This window comes from Pelodiscus sinensis, chromosome 6 (genome assembly GCF_049634645.1).
Source record: "Pelodiscus sinensis isolate JC-2024 chromosome 6, ASM4963464v1, whole genome shotgun sequence".
Classification (NCBI taxonomy): domain Eukaryota; kingdom Metazoa; phylum Chordata; order Testudines; family Trionychidae; genus Pelodiscus; species Pelodiscus sinensis.
Window position 1 is genome coordinate 116,696,646 of NC_134716.1, and position 23,550 is coordinate 116,720,195.

A 23,550-nucleotide genomic window follows, 5' to 3' on the forward strand; every position below is an offset into this window, starting at 1 on the left:
AATTCGTAGGGGAGGGGGGGGGGCGGCAAATTGCAACCAGCTGCACGCTGGCCACCACTACTGCGACCCAATGCCGCAAAAGGAAGCTTCACAACAAAGGGAAAACACACCCCTCCCTGGAACACAAACATGACAGTGACAACATGGTTTGCAGCCCGCAGCTCTAAGCTCTTCCCTGCCACCAAAACACTGAACTGCCCTTTCGCCTGTGCTCCCAGCCTGAAAAACAGCTTGTCTGGCGCGGGGAAGACAGATGGAAAGAAGAAAAAAAACAAGCTCCCAGACAGTTGCAATGGTGCGTGTGTTTTACAGTTCCCAGCTATTAGGTGGCTTTTTCCTGGCAATCTGCACAGACACACACAAAACAAGCACAAGTGCAAATCCCCATACAAACCAACCACTCCCCAGCTAGAGATGATCTTGATTTACCTTGCTGGCCGTCCAAGGCTAGGGGAGAGCGTGGCCTGGCTGGGGGAAGGGGATCCTGATGTCAGATTCCTGCCTTTAGGTTCATGAGTCCTGCCTTGATGAAGGAGGTTTAACTGCCCAGTGCACAGCAGGAGAAAAACCCGGCTCTGACACAGGCAAAGAGAATGCAGGAATGTGACGTCTCAGCTCCTCCTAAAGACCCACGTGTATAGACTTTAAAAGAAAGGGACACGCTCGGCATGCTGGGAAATGTAGTTCCACTCTTTATCCTCTGGTTCTGGACATGGGAGTTGCTCCCCATCTGGGTAGGAAGAGTTTGGCTTGTATCGCTTTCGAGGTCAAAGCCCATTTGAAGTGGAACAAGGAAATTCTCTTGCATTAAGGCTCCCATTCCTCCCCAACACACACACTCCTGAAAACTCGGCAAATAAAGCACTGAAGATCCATATACAAAAGGCAACAAACCTTCACTGGTCAAGAGAAACTGTAGTTAAATGGACTGTTTCAACTGTAGGATTCTTGGGACTGGGATCTAATCTCTTCTTCTTTCTTTGTAAGACATGCAAGCAAATGTGTAATGCAACGTGTAATGTATACAGAATTATCACTTATATTGTATTACTGCTTTTGTGCTGTACGCTCATATCTCACTCCAAGAGTGTTTATACTTTGATAGCTTGTAAACTCTTTGAGGATGCCGCAGACCTGCCAAAAGGGTTGGGATGTGGGGGGAGAAAGGGGGTCAAAGGAGGCAGTTGCACTGGGGCCGGGCGATTCAAAGGAGTTTGGGGCTCCCGGCTGCCAGCACTGCTATTGTGGCTGTGGTAGCGGCTGGAGTCATGGGCCCTTTAAATCCCTGCTGGAGTGCCACACTGGGTCTGAGGTGTGTGGGAGGGGAGGGGCAGCATCCTAGTCCGGGCTGTGCTGAGAGTGGCTGTCCAGGCCCTGCCCCTTTCGTCTGAGGTCCCATACTTTCTGAGGGTGCAGAACTGGGCCCCCCATACACCTTTCCTAGAGTCCTGGGGGACGAAGACTGTTTTTAGAGATTACTAATAATTATAACAGACTGCTTTAGTCTTTCGGGCAGAGACTATCTTACTAAAAGGCCAGCACTTTTTCCATACAATAACAACAGTATAGAACGCAACACTTCCAAAAACACTTTGCATGCCGTGATTGGTGCAGCATGGTGTCACGGCGTGTTGAGGTCTCCCCAACTTCTGCACCCCCGTAGTGGCACGAACAGACTCCGCCAGCCAGTAGAATAGAGGGAGTTTATTGCTTCTCCAGGGTAAAGCACAACATAGATGTAATCTGATCACAGTAACCAGGGCTAGGAGGCCTCAACCTCCCCCCTTGAGATGGGGGGAGACCGGGTCCCCTTCAAATCTAGGCCCCTCCCTAGTCTGTTCTCCTCCTGCTTCCCCAACCCCAACTGCCTCCCTCCCAGGCCCTGCCCCCCAGCCAGGTGTTGGTCTCTGCCTTCCTCCCTTTGTCTCTCTCCCTGGGAGGCTGAGCCTGGGTTCATACACATTTGGGAGAGTCAGTGAGAATCTCACATCACAGCACAGGGGGTGGGGAGAGCACCGGGTTACAGAGCAGACAGCACCCTCACTACGCCACACATGGATACTAAGGGACCTGCCCAAGGTCACAGAAGAAATCAGTGGCAAAGCCAAGCCAGCACCTCTTTCACGACTTTGCCCTTCAGGTGTAGCGCTGAGTATAGGTAGACCAAACCTGTGATTTTAGGCATTGTTAGAAAGTGGAGAGCCAACCCCAGCTGCTGCTGCTTATGGCTAGAGGTCATAGAAGCTCAGCAGAGGAGCTGTCTCAAAGTTGTTACCAGCTGGTAGGGAGCCTGCAGTTGCTCAAGTACAGGGCTGGCAGCAGACTTCACTGGTCCTTGAAAAATATGCAGGAGCGGAGTCTTGGCTCTGGGCCCCAAGGAAGGGGCAGAGCCTCAGGAAGAAGTGGGGGTTAGGGACAGCCAGCTCTCAGCACTGTCTGGACTACACTGTGTGGGGTCCAGTGGTAATGTAAAGGGCCCAGAGTTTTGGGTCCTTTTAAATCACTGGGCCCCAGAGCAACCCCTTTAGTCCCCTTCCCCCTGTTGGCAACTCTGCTCAATTGCTACCAGCAGTAGCCTTGGCAATTATGCCTCCTATTGTGAACTTGGTTTGGCCTCCCAAAATGGGTGTGATAGGTAACAGTACTATAACCTGTCCTGTGGCACAATGGAGAGATGGTATTCCATCTTTCAGCCAATTGGGGACGCAGTTGATAAGTGGGACAGTTACAGCACAACACAACCCTTTTGACTTCAATTGGGGTCTGTCATTAGGGAATCAATAGCTGGGTCACAGCCTAACTTTTTGTACCTTTATCTCCCATCTTTAAAATATGGCATAACACTACTCCCTTTCTTCCACCTTCTGCCTCTCTTGTCTCTGTAGAGAGCAAGCCCTTTGAGGCAAAGGCCCTCTCCTAGTATATGTTTGAACAGGGCCTAGATAAAAACAGGCCCTGCGTTCAGCTAGGGTTGGTATGCACTACCCTGATGTAAACAACAGTATTGGCTTACAATAATACATTGGGCAATAGTAACTAAAACGTTTTAAAACAAAGTCACTTTATTTTTATTTAATTATAATTAAAATAATTAATATACAAAACATTTTAAATTAAAAAACAGAACTTACGCTTTTTCAGATGTTCAGATGAATTTTACATATTCTTTGGCCCTACTTTAAACAGCTTTGAAATGTTTTCTTAGGCATTCAAATCCATTCTCTTTCTGCCCTCCCTCTGATTTTCTAGATGACTGTTTACCATCTGATTGTTCCTTTCTTAGTTATATTTAAGACACTTTAAACTTTTCTTACTTTGCAGTTCTCTTTAACATGCACCTGAATAAATATATAAAGCTAGCAAACATAAAAGTCTCTTTCAGGAAGAATTGACACCATACATGAACTCATCTAGCTGGCCTTTAAAAATAATAATTTTATTTGAGAGTGAAATTGGATTCAAAAGATTTCTCCCTGCTGTGCTTTATTTTTGACCATATTGTACATAGCCTTTCCTAGGCATGTTGCCATGACAACCTTAGATTCACCGGAGGGTGTCTATAAATCGGCGAAGTCATTGTTAATTTAGTTCTGGATTTTTAGTTTAGTGTTTTAGGCAAGAAGAACTGCTCAGATTTTAATATTTTTGTCCAAAATCAGTTTAATTATTAAGCCATCACCAGAAGCATCATTTGGTTGAAAACTGAGTTGGCATTTATCTTGTTAAGAGGGAGCTCATTGGAGTGGACAATGACTGTACCCAAGATCCTATATTCACAGGCCATTATACCGGCTATAGTGGAACACCAACAGACCGTGATTGTCAGCAGCTGGGATCAGACCTGGAACCTCTGTAGCTTAATGCATTAGCCTCTACAGCATGAGCTAAAAGACACATGCCACTGAGACAACACTCTAATGGACTCATTAATCTCTAGCTCAGTGGTTCTCAAACATTCGTATTGGTGACCTCTTTCATACAGCAAGCCTATGAGTTTGACCCTCCCTTTTTTATATTTAGCACTATTTTAAATGCTGTAGGCAAAGCAGCGTTTGAGGGTGGAGGCTGACAGCTTGTGACCATCACATAAAAAACCTGGTGACTCCCTAGGGGGTCATGACTCCCAGTTTGAGAACCTCAGCTAGCTGCCACTAGAGGGGGACAGAGTGCCAAATCAGCTGTTACGGTTATGAGTTACAATAGCATTCATAGCCTTCAGCTCTACAAATCAAACATCAGGAATGGTAACACACGTAAACCTGCAGTGGAACATTTTAACCTACCTGGACATGCAAGAATGGATTTGCAAGTAGCTCATGATCCTATATGTTTGTTAGTCCCTAAGTGCCACAGGACCACTCTTTGTTTATAAAAATCCAAGAGTGGACAAGGCAAGTGTGTTTTTAACTTGTGTTATCTAGTTGAGGTAAACTCTAGATTGTGGTGGTGGCTGTTACAAATACAACTTTTTTCCTAGTTAAAGACAACGTCTCAACAGCTTCTACTTAGTTACATGCCTAAATGTGGATTTAGGAGTCTTTTTGTAGTCTTCCCATTTTGATAATCATGGGCCACGCAAGTAGCTTTATTGGCATGAGCAGTTTTGTTGAGTTCATTGGGACAGTTAGTCACTTGCATGAGTATGTGCAGAGTCAAGACTTAAAGCAGAACCCACGACAGCTAAGATGGCAGAAGGATCCTATGCATACCTCAGCTTTGTAATATTACTGTCTTGACATGGCTAGAACACAATTCAGTCTGGCCTGCACAGACAAAACCAAACTGTGTCATAACGTGATTTGGGACACAACTGTGTTGTGGATGGGTTCCCTACCATCTAGTGAAATCAAGGCCCTATTCAACATTTATGTGAAATTGCTTGGAGATATCAAAATGCCAGGGGCTACTATACTATACTATAGCTCAACCACATCCATCTCAGAGACTGCTGAATCTTGGCTGTTCCAGTGTCTGAAGGAAATGTACCTGGATGCAAGGAAGCTGATACAAGTTAAACCCAGGGAAGATGGAGGTTTCTATTCATTATTTACAGTATATAATGCACAATTGTAAGGAACTTCAATTTCCATTAATACCAGTGGAACTACAGTTAAGAAAAGGGGCACCATCTACTTCATAAGACTGGAAAAAAACATACTTGAATAGTCATTTTATCTTGTGCATTTGAAGCTTGCCAGGACTATCTCCTTGGTGATGTTCTTTTCATAGTCGATCCTGGCAGTGGGGAGATGACATCTTTAAAGGAACTGTAAGCTGTTGCTTAGTCTTGTCAGGCCCTTAGCAAGACACAAAGCAACATGTACTTTTGCTGGCTGCTACTGCACTGTCAGAACGTTATGGTGGGGGGAGCTGGAAGATCCCATCATGATAAACATTATTTGTGAAAAGCAGAACATGGGGAGTTCCTGGTCCTCTTATCTCCATGGAAAAGGGGCCATGGCTGTTTCACATACCATGTGCTGCTGGGTACTAATATGAGCTGACTCCATGCTTGTTTAACTGAAGTGGCTCTTTAGTACAGCAGCTATATACTTGCATTGAGCAGTTAAGTATTATGGTGAAAGATACTATAGAAAAACTTGAAAGCCCAAGAGATCATTAATCCAGTTGGTTTGTAGTTTATTGGAAGCTGTATGGAGGAAATAAAAGATTTCCTGTAAAAAACCAAGACTGGAGACAGAGGACTTCTCTGTTCCTCTTAAACCCCCAACAGAACTTCACCAAGTGGCTCTGCCCTCCTCTTTCCTTCAGTCAGGATTGGTTAGAATACCCATCGTGAGTTTGTTCACGTCACGGATTAAGAGAACATTGTGCACATGTGCACAATAGTCCACCTGTCGCTGCCAGTGCAAATCACAAATGGTAAGTTAGCCTTCCGGTGCCAATGATACAGATGGAGGAACTGTGGCATAGAAGGGTGCTGTGACTTGCCCAGGGTTACACAAGAAGTTTCTGGCATGAGAATAGAACCAAGGCCTCTTGCCAAACAGTCTTGAATGTGACCTTCCATATGATCCCTCTGCACATTAATCAAGCTTCAGAAAGGGCCACTCCCAGGCAAAGACTGAATTACGCTGGTGAGAGGAAATGATGGCACAGCCTCACTTTGGAAATGTGATGCACAGGGGCAGAGCTACATGCTCCATTTTAAATGTATTTTTAGAAGGACATTTGCATCCAGGGTGATGGATGGTGCCAGGACTATTTTCAAGCCAGTACTGGATTCACTGGCACAGGGTCAAAGCCTGAAATAGAGGATGGGTCTGTTCTCCTGAAGAGCCAACTCTCTCCAAGCTGTCATGCTGGCATGATTCTAATTTAATTTCTGATAACGCTGGCTTTTGCAAATCCTCTCTTGCAATTGTTGTCGTCCTCACTCATGAAAATTGAGTATTACACTTATCAGCTTTAGTACTCTTAGCACAAATCCCTGAAGAGAGAGACACTTGATTTCCTTCCACTACAAACTTAGCTGGTCAGTTAAAAGGACTCACTTTGTTCTGCAATAGCATTTGAAGTTTGACACGCACACATCCGTAAGGCTTTTTGCGCTGTGCTTTCCACTGATGCAGAGAGACTAGTTATTGTCTAAATGGGGAGAACTAGTTATTGTCTAAATGGGGAGAATGCTGTCCCCGACGCTGTCCCAGACAATTCGACACGAACCAAGACGAGAACTAGGATACGTCATCCATGGTCAACTGACCGACGGAGGCCAACAACAAGGGGAGAACTAACTGTGTGCTAGGGGATTGCTGCAAGAAGCAGATGATGGAAGGTCACAGGAATTCTACAGTCAATCAGATCAGACCAAAGGCCTAGTTAGGCAAGAATCCTGCAAGCAAAGATATGGCTTCTCCTGGGATAAAACAGCTCCATGAGCACATTTCTCATATCCCCATTCAGGTAAAGCTCCCAACAAAATCGCCGAGCATTTAGCTTGAATGAGGACTGCTCCTCTCTTTTAATACGAGTGAGTGACTGTGGACCTGCTTCTGCTCTCCCTCCCACCGAAAGCCCACTGGAACCGACAGCAGTTAGCGACAGGAATGCCAGGAAATGGTATGATGTTCAATCAGCGTGCAGCTGGTGCAAGAGCAGAACGTTGTTGTAAGAATGAAGGCTTCTGCTCTGTTTCACTGTGATTTTGATGGAGGAAACAGGCTGAAAGAGAAGACTACTAAGGCTGTTCCCAATCAGGCAGAAGTGCCAGGGAACTGAAATCATACCAGGTATAAATCAGAGGGCCATAACAGCACTTTAGCTTTCTGAAGCATTACTGTTCCTACGATGCCTGGCACTTGCCATATTCTTTCCTTGCAAGTTTTGAGTATGTTCCGCTTAGCCTAAGCTCTCTGTGCCTAGGCCGAGAGACTACAGCCTACAGCGTTCTCCCAGGCTGTGTCTAGGCTGGCCAGTTTTTCCGGAAAATCAGCCGCTTTTCCGGAAAAACTTGCCAGCTGTCTACACTGGCTGCTTGAATTTCCGCAAAAGCACTGACTTCCTACTGTAAGAAATCAGTGCTCTTTGCGGAAATACTATGCTGCTCCCGTTCGGGCAAAAGTCCCTTTTGCGCAAAAGGGACAGTGTAGACAGCTGAGATTTGTTTTCTGCAAAAATGCCCCGATCGCGAAAATGGCGATTGGGGCTTTTTTGCGGAAAAGCGCGACTTGATTGGCACGGGCGCTTTTCCGCAAAAAGTGCTTTTGCGGAAAAGCGTCCGTACCAATCTAGACGCGCTTTTCCGAAAATGCTTTTAACGGAAAACTTTTCTGTTAAAAGCATTTCCAGAAAATCATGCCAGTCTAGACGTAGCCCCAGTGTTACTGCTGGCCACTTAACCCCTTTCCTCTCTAGGGTGGGGACTTTAATGTGGTAGTGCCCGTGGGATCATAAAACTTCGTGGGCACAGCCCACTTCTTCAGATGACCAGAGTTTTGGAAGTCTGGAACCAAGATTGAATAAGGGAAAGGGGGAGGGAAGGGGGAAGAAAAAAAAATTGGAAGGGTGGGGGGAAGAGGACATTGGATAGATAAGTTTCAAAGGGATAGCCCAGACAATCTGTAAAAAGAAAAACTCAAAAAACAACAAATAGTCTATTAGCATCTTAAAGACTAAATAGTTAAGAGGCTAATAATAACCATTAGTTTGCACTAGGAAAGGAAGAGTACTAACACCAGATTCTACACAGACATCAAGAACCATTGGCACCTTCATTGTTTGGTTGATTGATAATGTGCGAGCCATCTGATATCCCGATTTAGACCATTTGCACAAGAATTAAACTTGAGAATGAAGTGGAGTTCCAATCCTTCTCTGTGTATTTGGCTTGTGGAATTGGTCTGAAACAAAACAGCAAATTGTAGATCCCTTAATGAGTGTCCAGGCAGGTTAAAGTACGAGGTATTTATATCTCAGTCATTGTTTCATTTCCTGTTCCTCCTTTGACTGAGTTCCATGCCATCAGGATACTATCAAACAGGTAAACTGAGGTGCACATGATGTTCCTAACAAATTCATACAGCTCTCTCCCTTATAATACCAAGACATTTCATAGCCTGTTCCCTTAGCAGCTAGTTTTGGACAAATGTCAAAGACCCACACTGCATGCTCGCTTTACTGTACATGGAGTAGACTTTGGAAATGAATAGGAATTGTTTGTTTTTATTTTTAACTCAAGTAACTTGAAACTGGACTTGGCAATGCTGTCTAGAACATAGTGCAGGGAACAATCCTGCATTGGCAGAGGAACAGACTTATGACCAAATCGGTCTCGTGATTTTTTACAGACTATTCCACATGGTCTTTTCTTTGGACAGACTGTAACTGACAGGCAGGAAGGCTCCACTCTGCTCCTCTGAGGAAGTGGATTTATACATGAAAGCTCATGATACTATATATATTTGTTAGTCTCTAAGGCTACGTCTAGACTGCAAGCCTCTTTCGAAAGAGGCTTTTTCGAAAGATACTTTCGAAAAAGCCTCTTTCGAAAAAGAGCATCTAGACTGAAACCAGTACTTTCGAAAAAGCAAGACGCTTTTTCGAAAAAGAGCACCCAGGCAGTCTGGATGCTCTCTTTTGAAAAAGCACAGTTTGCATGACATAGCACCTTTTTTCGAAAGAGCACTTTCAAAAAAAGGCGTTATTCCTCGTGAAATGAGGAGTACCACCATTGAAAGAAAAGCCACATTCTTTCGATTTAATTTCGAAAGAACGCGGCTGTAGTCTAGACGCAGGTGAAGTTTTTTCGAAAAAAGGCTACTTTTTTCGAAAAAACCCTGCAGTCTAGACACAGCCTAAGGTACTACAGGACTATTCTTTTTTAAAAGTTATAGACTAACACAGCTATCCCTCTGAAAGGCATGGGCTATTGCATCCAATCCCAGTTGTGGCTGTGACACCTCTCCTCGTTATCGTATGGGTGAAATACACAAGTATCCCCTGTCCTAATATTTCACTCATCTTTCATTCCCTCTTCTTTCATTATCTTTTGTTTCCTCTTCCACCGCCACCAACTGCTCTACCAGTGAGAAAAGTCAATTAATTCCATGTGCCTGCCACACCTATGTGAGCCCTGTGAGTTCACTGCTATCTCCCACTTGATGTAGGAGCATACAGACTCCCATTCATAGGAAAGTTCTGGGTGCACATTGCCGGGAGAATAGCACCCCTCCTCCTACTGAGGACTGGTTGTTTTTCAAAGCCACTGGCACTGAAAATGCAGCAGAGGAATTTGCAGGTTTAAGAGGGCTCCAAATCAAATGCAATGCACAGCAGCAAAAATAGAAATGTGGTTGGCTATTTGTCTCCAGCTCTCCTGCCAGTATGACAAGTGGAGAGAGTTTGTCCTGAACCTCCTTATTTCCCCTGTGGAATAAAATAAATCTCATCCAACCTGAGTGTGAAAATATCTATTTAAAAATGTGTCAGTAGAACCTGCCTTCATCCCTGCAGAAGGGCTGAGATGAAAACAGTTCTGTTGCTATTGGTCTGCTTATTGTACCTACATTCACAATCAGAAACCATTTGAACTGGAAATACAGGGCTTAGTTCCCTGTGCTCCTGCCCCACTGCAAAGTCCCTGGGCCCAATCTTCAGGTGTGTAAACAAATGGGGTGCGTCTAGACTGGCAAAATTTTGTGCAAAAGCGGCCACTTTTGCGCAAAAACTTGCCAGCTGTCTACACTGGCCACTTGAATTTGCGCAACAGTACTGACTTTGTAATGTACAAAATCAGTGCTTCTTGCACAAATACTTTCACACTCCCGCTCGGGAAAAAGCCCTCTTGCGCAAGAATACTTGCACAAGAGGGCCAGTGTAGACAGGGAAGAACTGTTTTGCGCAAAAAAGCCCCGATGGCTAAAATGGCGATCGGGGCTTTCTTGCATAAAATCACGTCTAGACTGGCCACAGATTCTTTTGCGCAAAAGCACTTTTTGTGCAAAAGCATCCGTGCCAATCTAGACGCGCTTTTGCGGAAATACCTTTAACAGAAAAACTTTTCCATTAAAAGTATTTCCGCAAAATCATGCCAGTCTAGATGCAGCCCTGTGGTTCCACTGACTTTTCAGTGGAGCTATGCTCATACACACCTGCTAAGGGTCTGGTTTACTGAGTGTGAAATGCAACCATTGTGAACTTGCAATTCTGTAACAGACTCCTCAAAGTGCAGAGCAGCTGGGAACGGGCCAAATCTTTGGCCCAACTAAGTTTAGGAACTTGCGATTCATGCAGTCATTTCAGCCTTTAAAATGGGGTTTCCAAGCTCAAGCTGAAAAATAAGATTCAATCCAAGCCATTTAATGTCATCACCAATGGAACTATCCCTTTCGGACTGTCCACATGAGCACTTAATGCACACATCAGTCTTTCAAGGACTGGACCGTAATTTGCTATAGTTTCACATTATCCAGCATTTTCTCACTAAACAGCCTGAACACGAAATCACCAAACCCGAGGCGGACATCTTCCAGTTCTGTACTGATCAAAAGTGAAAGCATCATTCTCATCTGCCATGTGCTGCTCAGGGCACATTTCCAGGTTTTCCGGAATCACGATTCCTCTCCAGAGTTCTGTCTGCTTTCAGTATTGAACGAGGCAGGAGCAAGATGGAGTACTGACATCTTTGCTAGAGCCGCTGACATGACCACACGGGTGTCAGCCCACAAATTCTTACATTCCTGCTATTAGTTGTAGAAGTGTTTCACAACCTATCAATGTGGGGGTAGGGAGGGAGAAATTATTATAGAATCATAGAACCATAGAGCTGGAAGAGACCTCAGAAGGTCATTAAGTCCAGCCCCCTGCTCTAGGCAGGACCAATCCCACTAAATCAACCCGGCCAGGGCTTTGTCAAGCTGAGACTTAAACACCTCTAGGGATGGAGACTCCACTACTTCCCTAGGTAACCCATTCCAGTGCTTCACCACCCTCCTAGTGAAATAGTTCTTCCTAATATCCAATCTGGATGTCTCCCACCGCAACTTGAGCCATTGCTCCTTGTTCTGCCATCTGTCACTACTGAGAACAGCCTCTCTCCATCCTCTTTGGAACCTCCCTTCAGGAAGTTGAAGGCTGCTATCAAATCCCCCCTCACTCTTCGCTTCTGCAGACTAAACAGATCCAAGTCCCTCAGCCTCTCCTCATAAGTCATATGCTCCAGCCCCCTAATCATTTTGGTTGCCCACCACTAGACCCTCTCCAATGCGTCCACATCCTTTTTGTAGTGGGGGGCCCAGAACTGTACACAATACTCCAGATGTGGCCTGACCAGAGCCAAATAAAGGGGAATAATGACATCTCTGGATCTGCTGGCAATGCTCCTCTTAATGCAACCTAATATGCCATTAGCCTTCTTGGCTACAAGGGCACACTGTTGACTCATATCCAGCTTCTCATCCACTGTAACCCCCAGGTCCTCGTTCCACGAGGAGTACAGGTAGTTCGGAATAGGAAGCCTAATCCGAACTACCTAATTCGTGCCGCGTGTAGCCGCAGGCACGGAGTCCGAACTAGCGGACATTTAAAAATGGCGGCACCCAGCAACATGCAAATGAAGCCCGGGAAATTCAAATCCCGGGCTTCATTTGCAACTCCGGTTGACTACATTAACACCGTAGTTCGAACTAGGGTGGTAGTGTAGACATACCCTTATAGACTAACTGAAGTGTTGGAGCATAAGCTTTCGTGGGCAAAGACCCACTTCGTCAGATGCATGTCAAGCTTTTGCTCCTACACTTCAGTTAATCTATAAGGTGCCACAGGACTCCTCGCTGCTTTTGCAGATTCAGACTAACATGGCTACCCCTCTGATACTTTCAAATAGATAGTAGATTATTATTATGTTATCATTTCAATTGGTTAATAACATAGTAAAAGCATCCTGACTGGTCCATAACTTAGACTAGTTAATAATAAAACACACAGTGACTTATTATCTTGTGTTGCAAAGAGCTTCAGGGCAGGAGACATGCTGAGGAGCAGCTTGTGGCTCTCAGGCCTCAGTCTGTGTATCAGGGCTAGAGACTCAGGCATATTCAAAACACAGGTTGCTAGAGCTGATGGGAAAGCACCCACCGGATGCTAGCTTGGGTGTCAGAGCGGTATTTTAGAACTCCAGTTGTCAGCTCTTTGGGATGGGGATGATCTGTTCTGTGTTTGTACAGCACTTAGCAGAGTGGGCTGCTAGGCCATGATGGGAGCTTTTATGCACGACCACAGCAAACATAAATACTAATGACTCTGTATGCAGGCTGAACCCATGCTACTCCTGTAAAAGATGAAGCCATGTTTGGAATGGAACAACAGTGTTATAGCCAGCAAGGTGGTTATTTTGAGAGCAAGTTAAACCTTGACTGACATTCTTGTTGGAAGCGCAAGCATTCTGAGGTGAGAAAGCTTTGTCGGGTGCTGGTGTGCTCCTGTTCCAGAGCAATACAAAGGCCTCTTCCTCTGCTCCCTCACCATCATTATTGTGCTTGCTTTGTAGCAGCAGAACCCTCAATGCTTCTAAATTCTGTTTCTTCTTACCCAGCCTGCCACATGGAGGGGAGGAAGAGGCAGAGCAGACTCTGAGTGGATCCTACCTGGTCCAATCTCCTTGAGCAAACCCTTGGTGCTCCTTTTTGGGATTCACTGTAAAGAGCAGCATGCACTATCTACATTTGTGGTCAACAACCTGTTGATCGTGATCAACTGGTTGATCCGGAGGCCCAACCAGTTGGTCGCGAGGCTTTCGGGGGCCCCCCTCACTGCTGCCCACCCCCAAGATGAATGCTGCGCTGATGCTACCTCCAGGAACAATGGAGGTAGCGCAGGCTTCCTGCGGGGTGGGGGGGAGTTCTACAGCTGGGCACCAGGTCCCAGAAGTGCGTGGGCTGCTCTTCCTTCCCCCCCCCACCAACAGCCGGCGTGGTACCTAAAATGCCGGTCCGTCACGCACTGGGGACTTTGTTCCTCTGCTGTCTTCCTGCATGTGGGGGAGCCGGTGGAGGTCCAGGACAGTGCCAGCTCTGGCTGCTCCATCAGCGCACACTGCCCTGGGGAGCAGACGAGCAAGGCGCACACTGCCCAAGCAGTTGGGGCTAGCACAGTCCAGGTCTCCCCCTCCGTCCCCAGCGCAGGAAGGCAGCAGGGGAATAAAGTCCCCAGTGCACTGGCTCCAGCTGCTTGGGCAGCACGCGCTGCCGTGGGGAGTGAAGGAGCAAGGCGCACGCTACCTGAGTGGTTGGGGCTAGCACCATCCGGGACTCCTCCTGCCCCCATTTCTCTCCCCCCCCCCGCACCCTCACCCGCAGGAAGGCATCAGGTGCATGACGGACCAGTGTTTCAGGTACCACACTCCTGTTTGGGGGACAGGGGAACAGCCCACACACTTCCTGGGCTTTGGTGCGCAGCTGCAGGATCCCCAGGTACCGGTCCCTATCTCCTCCCCGCACCCAGACCCCCACAAGTACCCTGCCCCAGCACCCACCGGCACCCTGTCCCTTGCCCTGGCACTCTGCCCCAGCACCCATTGGCACCCTGTCCTCTGCCCAAGCACCCACTGGCACCCTGCCCCAGCACGCATTGGCACCCTGCCCCAATACCCACCGGCACCCTGTCCCCTGCCCCAGGCCTCTGCCTTAGCACCCATTGGCACCCTGTCCCCTGCCCCAGAATCCTGTCCCCTGCCACAGCACCCTGTCCCCTACCCCCACCGGCACAGTTGGGGCCACATTAGTGAAGCTTGAGGAGTTTGGAGGGGTTGTGTTTTTGTATCTCACTTGTGTGGCCCCAACTGACTTTTTTGTGGGTCAGTGACCCCTGTCTCAAAGCAAGTTCCCTGCCCCTCTCATAAATAAAGACAATGCTGAAACCTTTTGTGTTTGACATATTTTATTTAAAAATGAAGCTTGGCCAACAAGCCCCCAATTGGGGCCAAGCCCTCATCTGGCCACAGCATCATAACACTCCTGTACCCTCCACTCCCACCGCAAATCTGAGCCTATTGTACACTGGAACCCCCTTTCCTGAGCCTCTCACATCCCCAAACTCCTGCACCCCCACATCCTCTGTCTTCTGCCACAACACTCAGGCACCATTCACACACTGCAAATCTGTGTCCTGAGCCCATCATACTCACAGCCTCCTTGCCCTGAGCCCCTCACACACCTCAACCCAAACTCCTGCACCCTCACATCCATAAGCCTGTGGCTTGCTCAGCACCCCAACCCTCCACCTGAGCCCAACACTCCCCAGTCTGGAGCCCCCTCCCTGAGCCAGCATCCCCTTCTCCACATCCTCCTGTAGCCAAATTCCCTCTCAGAGCTTTCACCTCTCACCCTTTCCTACTCCTAAATCCCTCATTCCCACCCCAGAGCCTGCACCTCCTGTCTCAACCCAGTGAGGCTAGACTTCAGGAGCTTTTCCGGCAAACACGCTCTTTTGGCAGCCCCTGTATGCCTCGTTCCACGAGGAATGAGGGGGCTTCCAAAAGAAGGGTTTTTTCCAAACATTTGACCCAGTCTAGATAGGCCAAATGTCGGAAAAATTTCTTCCAACAGAAGGACTGAAAAAAGCGCAGTGTAGCCGTATCCTGAGAGTGTATAAGGGCCGGGGATAGCAAGTGATGGAGAGAAGGGGAACAGAGAGGGCGGAGCCTCAAGGAAGGGATGGGGTAGATCTTGGCTTGTCCTGACATTTAAAAAGTGATCTTGGGTGTAAAAAGGTTGGAGACCACTGATCTATATCCTGGTGTCTGGAAAGGGGCAACAAAGGGCAGGCAGGTGGAACTGGGTGCAATGCATGGTGGAGGACACATGTCATGGGACCAGAGTCCCTTGGAGTCTGGGTGCTAATAGGGAGGGGAGTTGGCATCCAATGCAGGGGCCTGGCCTTCCCACACTCAGCAGCTGCAATGGGAGAAGCGGAGCTAGGCAGCCCAGCTGGCTCTGCTCCTCTGGCCACATCGCTCCGCAGGCTTCCTCTGAACTCATCAGCAGGAAGTGGAGCAGAGTGAGAGGGGACTGCCTTGTTCTCCTTCCTATGCTGCTGCTGTGAGTTTGGGGGAGCCCTAGTGCTGGACCCCTAGTCCCACTTGTCCTCCTGGCCACATAGCTTGGGGGGGGGGGGGAATGGGGGAAAAAGCAGGGTGGAGCAAAGGTGGGGAAGAGGTGGGGGGAGCAGAGGCCTGGGGAGGAGGGAGGTAGTCCCGGCCCTTCCCAGGCTCAGGGAGGTGGTGGTCCCATGGCAGTTGTCCCCCGTGTCTGCCCTCACCAGTCACCCCTGGATGGAGCAATGACAGCCATGGAATGAAGGAAGTCCCACTGTACTGAGAATGTTTCCCTATCAAGGGGAAAATGGGTGCAGAGACTGGACCCAGCTCTCCCACCAGGAAGGGTTGTTCGTGGGACAAAGGACTGTAGGCTGAGGGTGTGTGCTGCATTGGATGGAATTACACCAAGACCGGATGTGTTACGTCTAATTGTGAATTATTCCCATGTCCACTCTTATTCCACAGTGGAAATAAAAGGTTTAATTTAATTTTATTTATAATTTATCCTAATGAAAAGGGGACTAGTAACACAATTAAGCAGGCTCTTCAGAGAGTTGCTGCTTCTTTGAAAGAAAACTAATCAGTAAAGACCTGCCTTGGGCCATGATATAATATCATTTCCAGCAGATAATCTTTAATTTGTCCATAATAGATCCAGGGTTTGATGTTAGGCTTTGTATTCATGCAGTATAGAGTCTCTGAACTTTGGTTACTAACTTCAAAGTACTGGAGCACAGAATAAGCTTTTCCTTTTGAAAGCCACACTGTTTTCCTACACAATCCCCATGTTTCCCACTAAAACGCCACTATGTTAATTGTTTTTTCCCTGTTCTTCAGCTCTTGCTATGAAAGGCTCTACATTTTTGCTATATAATCTTTAAAAAAACCACTGTGTTTTTCACCCCAGCTGTGGTTCCATTTCAATGCAGGGCAAAGTGATTCCTATTATAAGCAGCTATCTCATTCTAGCTAACACTACAAAACTGTTTCCATTTAAAGCCCGTTTTTCTGTGAGTTCAAAACTTTCTGGCACATTCACCTGGTTGGTCTTTGCCCAAGAGAGCTTTCTTTTTGCAGAGGAGGGAGAACATTTGAGCAAAGTTTCTTTCACCATTGGGAATACTACAGTATTGCCATCCTCACCGTGTGTTTGAAAATCATGAGACTGGCTTAAATATAAAGGGATTCAAGGAGAGATAATAATACGCGTCTTGGCTTGTGATTCCTGACACTTTAGGATGCAGCGAGATTATAATTTCAAGCTTTTCTCCATGTCAGCAAAGGCTAGAAATGTACATTTGTTATTTAAAGGAAAACAGCATGAGCGCCTCACTCTCTTAATTCCAATAGATGGAGGAGGCTATACGAAAAAAAACCAAGGGTACATCTAGACTACAGGCTTCTGTCGATAGAAGTTTTGTCGACAGATACTGTCGACAAAACTTCTGTCGACAAAGAGCGTCTAGACTACATTGAGTTCTGTAGACAAAGCAAGCTGCTTTGTCGACATGGTAGTGTAGACGCAAAGGACAGTTTACATTCAATAACACCTTCTGTCGACAGAAACTCTGTCGACAGAAGGCGTTATGCCTCGTAAAATGAGGTTTACCAGCGTCGACAAAACTGCTGAGTTCTGTCGACGTTATGTCGACAGAACTCAGCGGTAGTGTAGACGCAGGTATAGTTTTGTCGACAAAAGTCCACTTTTGTCGACAAAACTCTGTAGTCTAGACACACCCCAAATGTCCCGAGACTCAGTAAAAATCTCAAGAGTTGGCAGCTCTGATGGCGAGGACAAATAGAGCATTTTGTCTTATTTTAAAGAAAAGAATTCGGAACCCTTTCCCTTAGTATGGATACTTTTAGTAGGGATGGGACTCTAGAAAGGGCTGCACTTTAACATTTCAGCCACAGAAACAGGCCTCAAAGAGCTGCATGTGCTTTGCTAGGTCTGAAGAAACTGGTTTTGAAGTATAAGGCTGAACAATTGGAAAGGGAATATTCAGGGCCAATGAAATCCCTGCAAGTCTTTCCACTGATTTCAATGGGCTTTGGATCAGGTCTTTAGTATGGAGAGGACAGAGCGTTATGAAAACTGACCACCATTAATGTTAAACCCATGTGCTAAACCCATGTGCTAAGCATGAGGGGTATGACTGGTCTGGGCTTCTTTACCTACTCCCACTATAGGAACAATCCCCAAACTGAATTAGTCCATCACGCTTGTGCTTTTTGACTTCACCGAGTTTGTTGCCTGGTGGGTCTGTTAAGTGGGGGATGCTGTGTCTCTACTTCTGCTTCTTCTTTGCCCCAACTGCTCAAACCTCCCAATATAAGACCAACCCTGGGAATGCATTCTTCCACATTCTTCCTTCATTCTGCCATGTTTACCCACACGTTTGTTCTCTGTTGTAGCAAAAGACTGAAGAAGTCTAGCTCTGTGATGCAGACCTAATAAAAGGTTAAAACATGAGTTGGTCACAGTCTACATAGAGAAGAGATTTCTGATAGTAGAGGACATAATTTTTTAGCAAAAAAACACATAATAATATCCAGTGGCTAGAAGGTGAAGCTAGACAAATTTAAACTCAAATTAAGGTGAGCATTTTTAACAGAGAGGACAATTAACCATGGGAACAACTTATTTAGAGGTGTTTTGGATTCTCCATCACTTGAAATCTTTAAATCAAGATTGGTATCTTTCTAGTATCTGCAGGTTAACCCTGTAGTGTAGACATAACACTTAGGCAGCATGGGGGGGAAGCAACTAGTTGAGTCACTAGTCAACTATTTGTTTACCTCCCTAGTCTTGACAGAGGCATTATTGTTAATTAAGTACAGGCAGTCCCCGACTTACGCGGATCCGACTTACGTCGGATCCGCACTTACGAACGGGGCTTTCTCGCCCCGGAGGTCGAGGTAGCGGATTGCTACCTGCGAGCTCCGGGGCAAGAAAGCCCCGTTCGTAAGCTGCTCCGGTGCCCCTGGTCTGCTGGAGACCGTCTCCAGCAGACCAGGGGCACCGGGCGGGTTCCCGCGCTTCTGAGGCTTTGCCAGAGCAAAGCCTCAGAAACGCGGGGAACTGCCGCTGCTGCCGCTTGAGACCCGGTGCCTGTGGTCTGCTGGGGACGGTCCCCAGCAGACCACAGGCACCAGGTCTCAAGCGGCAGCAGCGGCTCTGCTCCCCTCTGCCGCTGCGGCTCTGCTCCCCGTGTCCCTGGTCTGCTGGGGGGGGGGGCGCGGATAGTGTGCCCCCCCCCCCCCAGCAGACCAGGCTTTTGTTTTGGATCCTGGAGCAGAGCAGCTGGGGCGCTGCCGATTGGTCCTGCAGCACCCGCTCTGGGCACTACTGGACCAACCCGGCAGCACCCCAGCTGCTCTGCCCCAGGTCCTGATTCAGCCGCTGCTGGTCAGTTTCAGCAGTGGCTGAATCAGGACGCCTGGGGCAGAGCAGCTGGGGTGCTGCTGGGTTGGTCCAGTAGCGCCGAGGGGTGCTACTGGAGTAACCCAGCTGCTCTGCCCCAGGAGTCCCCAAGTCAGCCGCTGCTGAAACTGACCAGCGCTGACTACAGGAAGCCCGAGGCAGAGTTGCTCTGCCCCAGGCTTCCTGGAATCAGTGCTCATCAGTTTCAGCAGCAGCTGACTTGGGGAAGCTTGGGGTTCTTAAGTTGAATCTGTATGTAAGTCAGAACTGGCGGTCAGTTTCAGCAGCAGCTGACTTGGGGACGCTTGGGGTTCTTAAGTTGAATCTGTATGTAAGTCAGAACTGGCGGTCAGTTTCAGCAGCAGCTGAATCTGGACGCCAGTTCCGACTTACATACAGATTCAACTTAAGAACAAACCTACAGTCCCTATCTTGTACGTAACCCGGGGACTGCCTGTATATTGTAAAATACACAAGGTGTGCATTGAAGCCAAGTCAACATTTCACAAATTTAGCTTCTCTTGCAATGTCTAGCTTTGATTGCGTGATTACATAACCGTTTGCTGTGGGAGCTAAAGTATTTAAAGCAATGTGTATGTACAGTGACAGTTGCTGGGTGAAGGCTGAGGTTGTTTCTTTCCTGTGCCTCTTCTCAGATCTATAGCATTAGATTGCTGCACATCCACGTCTTTACTCTCAGCTGCCTGGCTCTCCTGGGGCTATGGGGTTTGGTAGATGTGATAGCCAGTTACATAAATAAATTACTGCAGGGAAACATGACGTATTTATAAGCTGAAACAAAATACAGGACTATGTAGCACTTTAAAGACTAACAAGATGGTTTATTAGATGATGAGCTTTCGTGGGCCAGACCCACTTCCTCAGATCAAATAGTGGAAGAAAATAGTCACAACCATATATACCAAAGGATACAATTAAAAAAAATGAACACATATGAAAAGGACAAATCACATTTCAGAAAAGAAGGGGGATGCGGGGGGGGGGGGGGGGGGAGGAAGGTAAATGTCTGTGAGTTAATGGTATTAGAGGTGATAATTGGGGAAGCTATCTTTGTAATGGGTAAGGTAGTTGGTGTCTTTGTTGAGCCCCCCACGGTGAGTGTCGAATTTTAGCATGAATGACAGTTCAGAGGATTCCCTTTCAAGTGCAGATTTGAAAGTCTTCTGGAGTAGGATGCAGGTGATTAGGTCGCTGAGACAGTGTCCTTTCTGGTTGAAATGACAAGAAACTGTTTTTTCTTTGTGATCCTGTCTAATATCTGTTTTGTGGGCATTGATCCTTTGGCGAAGTGTCTGAGACGTTTGTCCAATGTACATAGCAGACGGACACTTTCGGCACATGATAGCATAAATTGTATCCTTTGGTATATATGGTTGTGACTATTTTCTTCCCCTATTTGATCTGAGGAAGTAGGTCTGGCCCATGAAAGCTCATCATCTAATAAACCATCTTGTTAGTCTTTAAAGTGCTACATAGTCCTGTATTTTGTTTCAGCTACACCAGACTAACACGGCTACATTTGTATTTATAAGCCACTTGCCTTTTACAGCCCTGTATACAACTGTAGGGAACAGATAATATTTTTATGCTATTAGATACTGGTGAACATAGACATTTTCTGTTGTCCTTGTGCATGTGGAAAGTAAGAAAAGATCAGCACGGCTAGTGGTGGGACACAACAGGAGTGAATCCACACAGGATGGGCCTTGATCTTGCCTCACCTGAATACCAGCTACTGTAACAAACCCATCTTCACTTGCCCACACTGAGCCAGGCCTGGGGCCTTTGTCCTTGGGCTATAATACAGACCCCTACCACTTTGGAGTTGTGGGAGAACTCTTCTAGCTAGGAGGCTCTTCACTTAGACTACAGGACAAGGCCATGCACATACAACAGCAGAGGAACAGATTGTGATACTTCTTCTCATCTTAAGGAGTATCTTACTCCTTGAACATCCCCATTGATGAGTCATCTGGCCCAAGGCAAGTCTATGACATTCAACTGGCACTGAAAAAGGCCTCTCTACAGAGTGTGTAGTGATTCTTGGTACAGCTTCGTAGCACTGTAGAAATACCACAGCTCAGTGTGTTCCCTTATCTGTGTCCTCCTCTGAGGCTTCAGTCCCTCTCCCCTGGCCTCAGGCCCCATAGCAGGGCACCAGCCCTTTGAAACCTAGTTCAACTCTTCCTGTTCTCCAATCCCAATGTCATATTCCTTCCAGGCCTGGTAGAAAGACTAAGCACTAGAGGAGCCTGGGACTTCCAGGAGCACAAGGGGACAGGTACCGGGGGGGGGGGGGGGGTCTGTACTACCTCCCCCAGCAGTCTTACGGACTTCTGATCCTATTCCTGGGGCAGCTTCCTATCAGTCTGCTGCAGAGACAGGGTAGCCCTCAGCTTGTCTGTCAGCCACTCCCTTCTGCCTGGGCTGCAGCCTCTCAGCCCAACTGCTGCTGGTCAACCAACTCGCCGCAGCTGGGAAGGATGTTACTCTGTCCCTTAATGGCTGCGGCAAAGTGGCTCTTACACCCCCTCTTGCATCCCCACAACCAGGCCTGCTGCGAGGAGGGGCAAAGAGGATAGTTGCCCCAGGGCCTGGTGAGTCAAAGGAGCCCGGGGGTCCCAGCTGCTGCCCAAGGCTCTTTCCATCAGAGTGCCATGCCCCTTCTCTGGGCAGTGCTAAGGGCGCGTGCTGCACTCCAGGCGGTCCTCCCAACTGCCTGGGGCTGGCATGGGGTGCTCTGGGAGGTGCTCAGGGTTGGATGCTGTCATGGCTCCTTCCCCACTCTAGCATGATAAATGCAGAAGTGGGGGCCAGCAAGTGTACCCAAAGGCCTTATCTACCAGGCTTTGGTATAAAACTTCCCCCAAAATCTTAAAAACCTAGATCTTGGGAATAAAACTTCCGCTGCCAGCACCCAAATATTGCTAAAGAAATCAGGGGGAAGATCATTTGGGAAATCTCACCCATATTATAAAAATCAGGACACTCAAGTAACCAGTGCCAGGTTAATAAAAAGAAAGAACTTTTATTATTACAACAATATTCCTGTTATAAGCATAATGACTAGATAGGAAGGTAACAAAATATACTCATGGAGAAACTCCATGGGCCTAGAACTTAGTTACAAAGAAAAGCCAAAACATCTTTTAAACAGTGCCAGACATCAGATCCCATACCCAACCCTTAAAACAATAAAGCCTAACGAAACTACCTAAACTTTACCCTACTTACAGAAAATGAAGAATGGTGTCTTGGAGAGAGAGAGAGACGTGCTTGTCCCTCTCTGTAGCTGCAGAGAGCACACCCAGAGAGACAAAAAGGGAGAAAGGAAAAAACCCAAATTCCTTTGTCCCAGTTTGAAAGTCCCACCTACATTCCTACTGGTCACTCCACCTGGCTAGATGTAGTTAACCCCTTAATCCCCAGGCTGCTGGCTAACCCTCATAATCATGACAGATGCCCCAAGCCCTGCCCCTTCCATCGAGTCCCCGCCCCCACACATTGTCCAGGAACCCATGGAGGCTGTCGGTGCCCCTGCCAACAATCATTGTGTCTCTGGCGATGGCTGAGAGAACAGGGGTGCTCCATGCCTCTCATTCCCAGCCCAGCTGCTGCTACTCACGCCATCATGCAAAGGCATTTCAGCCAAGCGTACAGTAAGTCCTCCCCTAACGCCATCCTGGTTAACATGTTTCATCGTTACGTTGCTTATCTGTTGAGCACAGGCTGTTCTTGCGCAAAAACTTGCTGGGTGTCTACACTGCACACATGTTCTTGCGCAAGTAAATTTACAGTCTAGTGTTGGAAAACAGGGCTTCTTCTGGAAGAGTTATTCTTCTCCCCACGAGGAATAAGCCCTCTTGCGCAAGAGCTCTTGCGCAAGAGGGCAGTGTAGACAGGCAACATGAATTTCTTGCTCAAGAAACCCCTATGCTAAAATGGTCTTCAGATCTTTGTTGCGCAAGAGAGCATCCACACTGCCATAGACGCTCTTGCACAAAAGCACATCTCTTGCACAAAAGCACATGCCGGTGTAGACACACTCTTGTAGAAGACTTTTTGCGCAAAAACTCTTCTGCAAAACAGTTCTTGAGCAAGGAGCTGCCAGTGTAGACGTAGCCAGTGTGTGTGAGTGTGTGTCTCTCACCACCACCCACTGGCACTGTGCAGCCATGTACGTACTGTCCCAAAGAGTGGCGCACTCCAGCAGTTTAGCGTGGGCTCGTTATACTCTTCAGTTTCTGCAGGGAAGTGTTTGCAGCCACTACCTTTCCCCACTTCTGCCTCAGTCCATGCTGCCTTGTAGCGTGTGAGGCTACATTAACAGCAACGTGTTAACCCTTGAGGGCTCAGTCAAGTGATAGCTCATCATTTAGTACCAAAGACATTCCCAGGAAATATTGCACCCTCGGACTCCACCAACTCAACCAAGCTTCAGAATCATCATTGCTGTGTACAGTATTAAATTGTTTAAAACATCTACTCTATTTGTATACACTGGCTTTTGTCTGCTAAAACATTTCCCTGGAACCTAATCTCCCTCCCC

General features: G+C 47.3%; 1 protein-coding gene across 3 annotated transcripts in view; it reads right to left on the bottom strand.

Moving 5' to 3' along the window:
* CTIF (cap binding complex dependent translation initiation factor) overlaps positions 1 to 23,550 on the bottom strand; it is a 420,270-nt gene that overhangs the window by 320,117 nt on the left and 76,603 nt on the right. The window contains exon 1 of one of the 3 annotated variants that reach the window (XM_006136745.3): positions 430 to 616. The exons of the other annotated variants lie outside the window; for them this stretch is intronic. The gene's annotated coding sequence lies outside the window, so the exon portion shown is untranslated. Of the gene's footprint in view, positions 1 to 429; positions 617 to 23,550 lie in introns of those variants that run through there. 3 annotated transcript variants of the gene reach the window in all.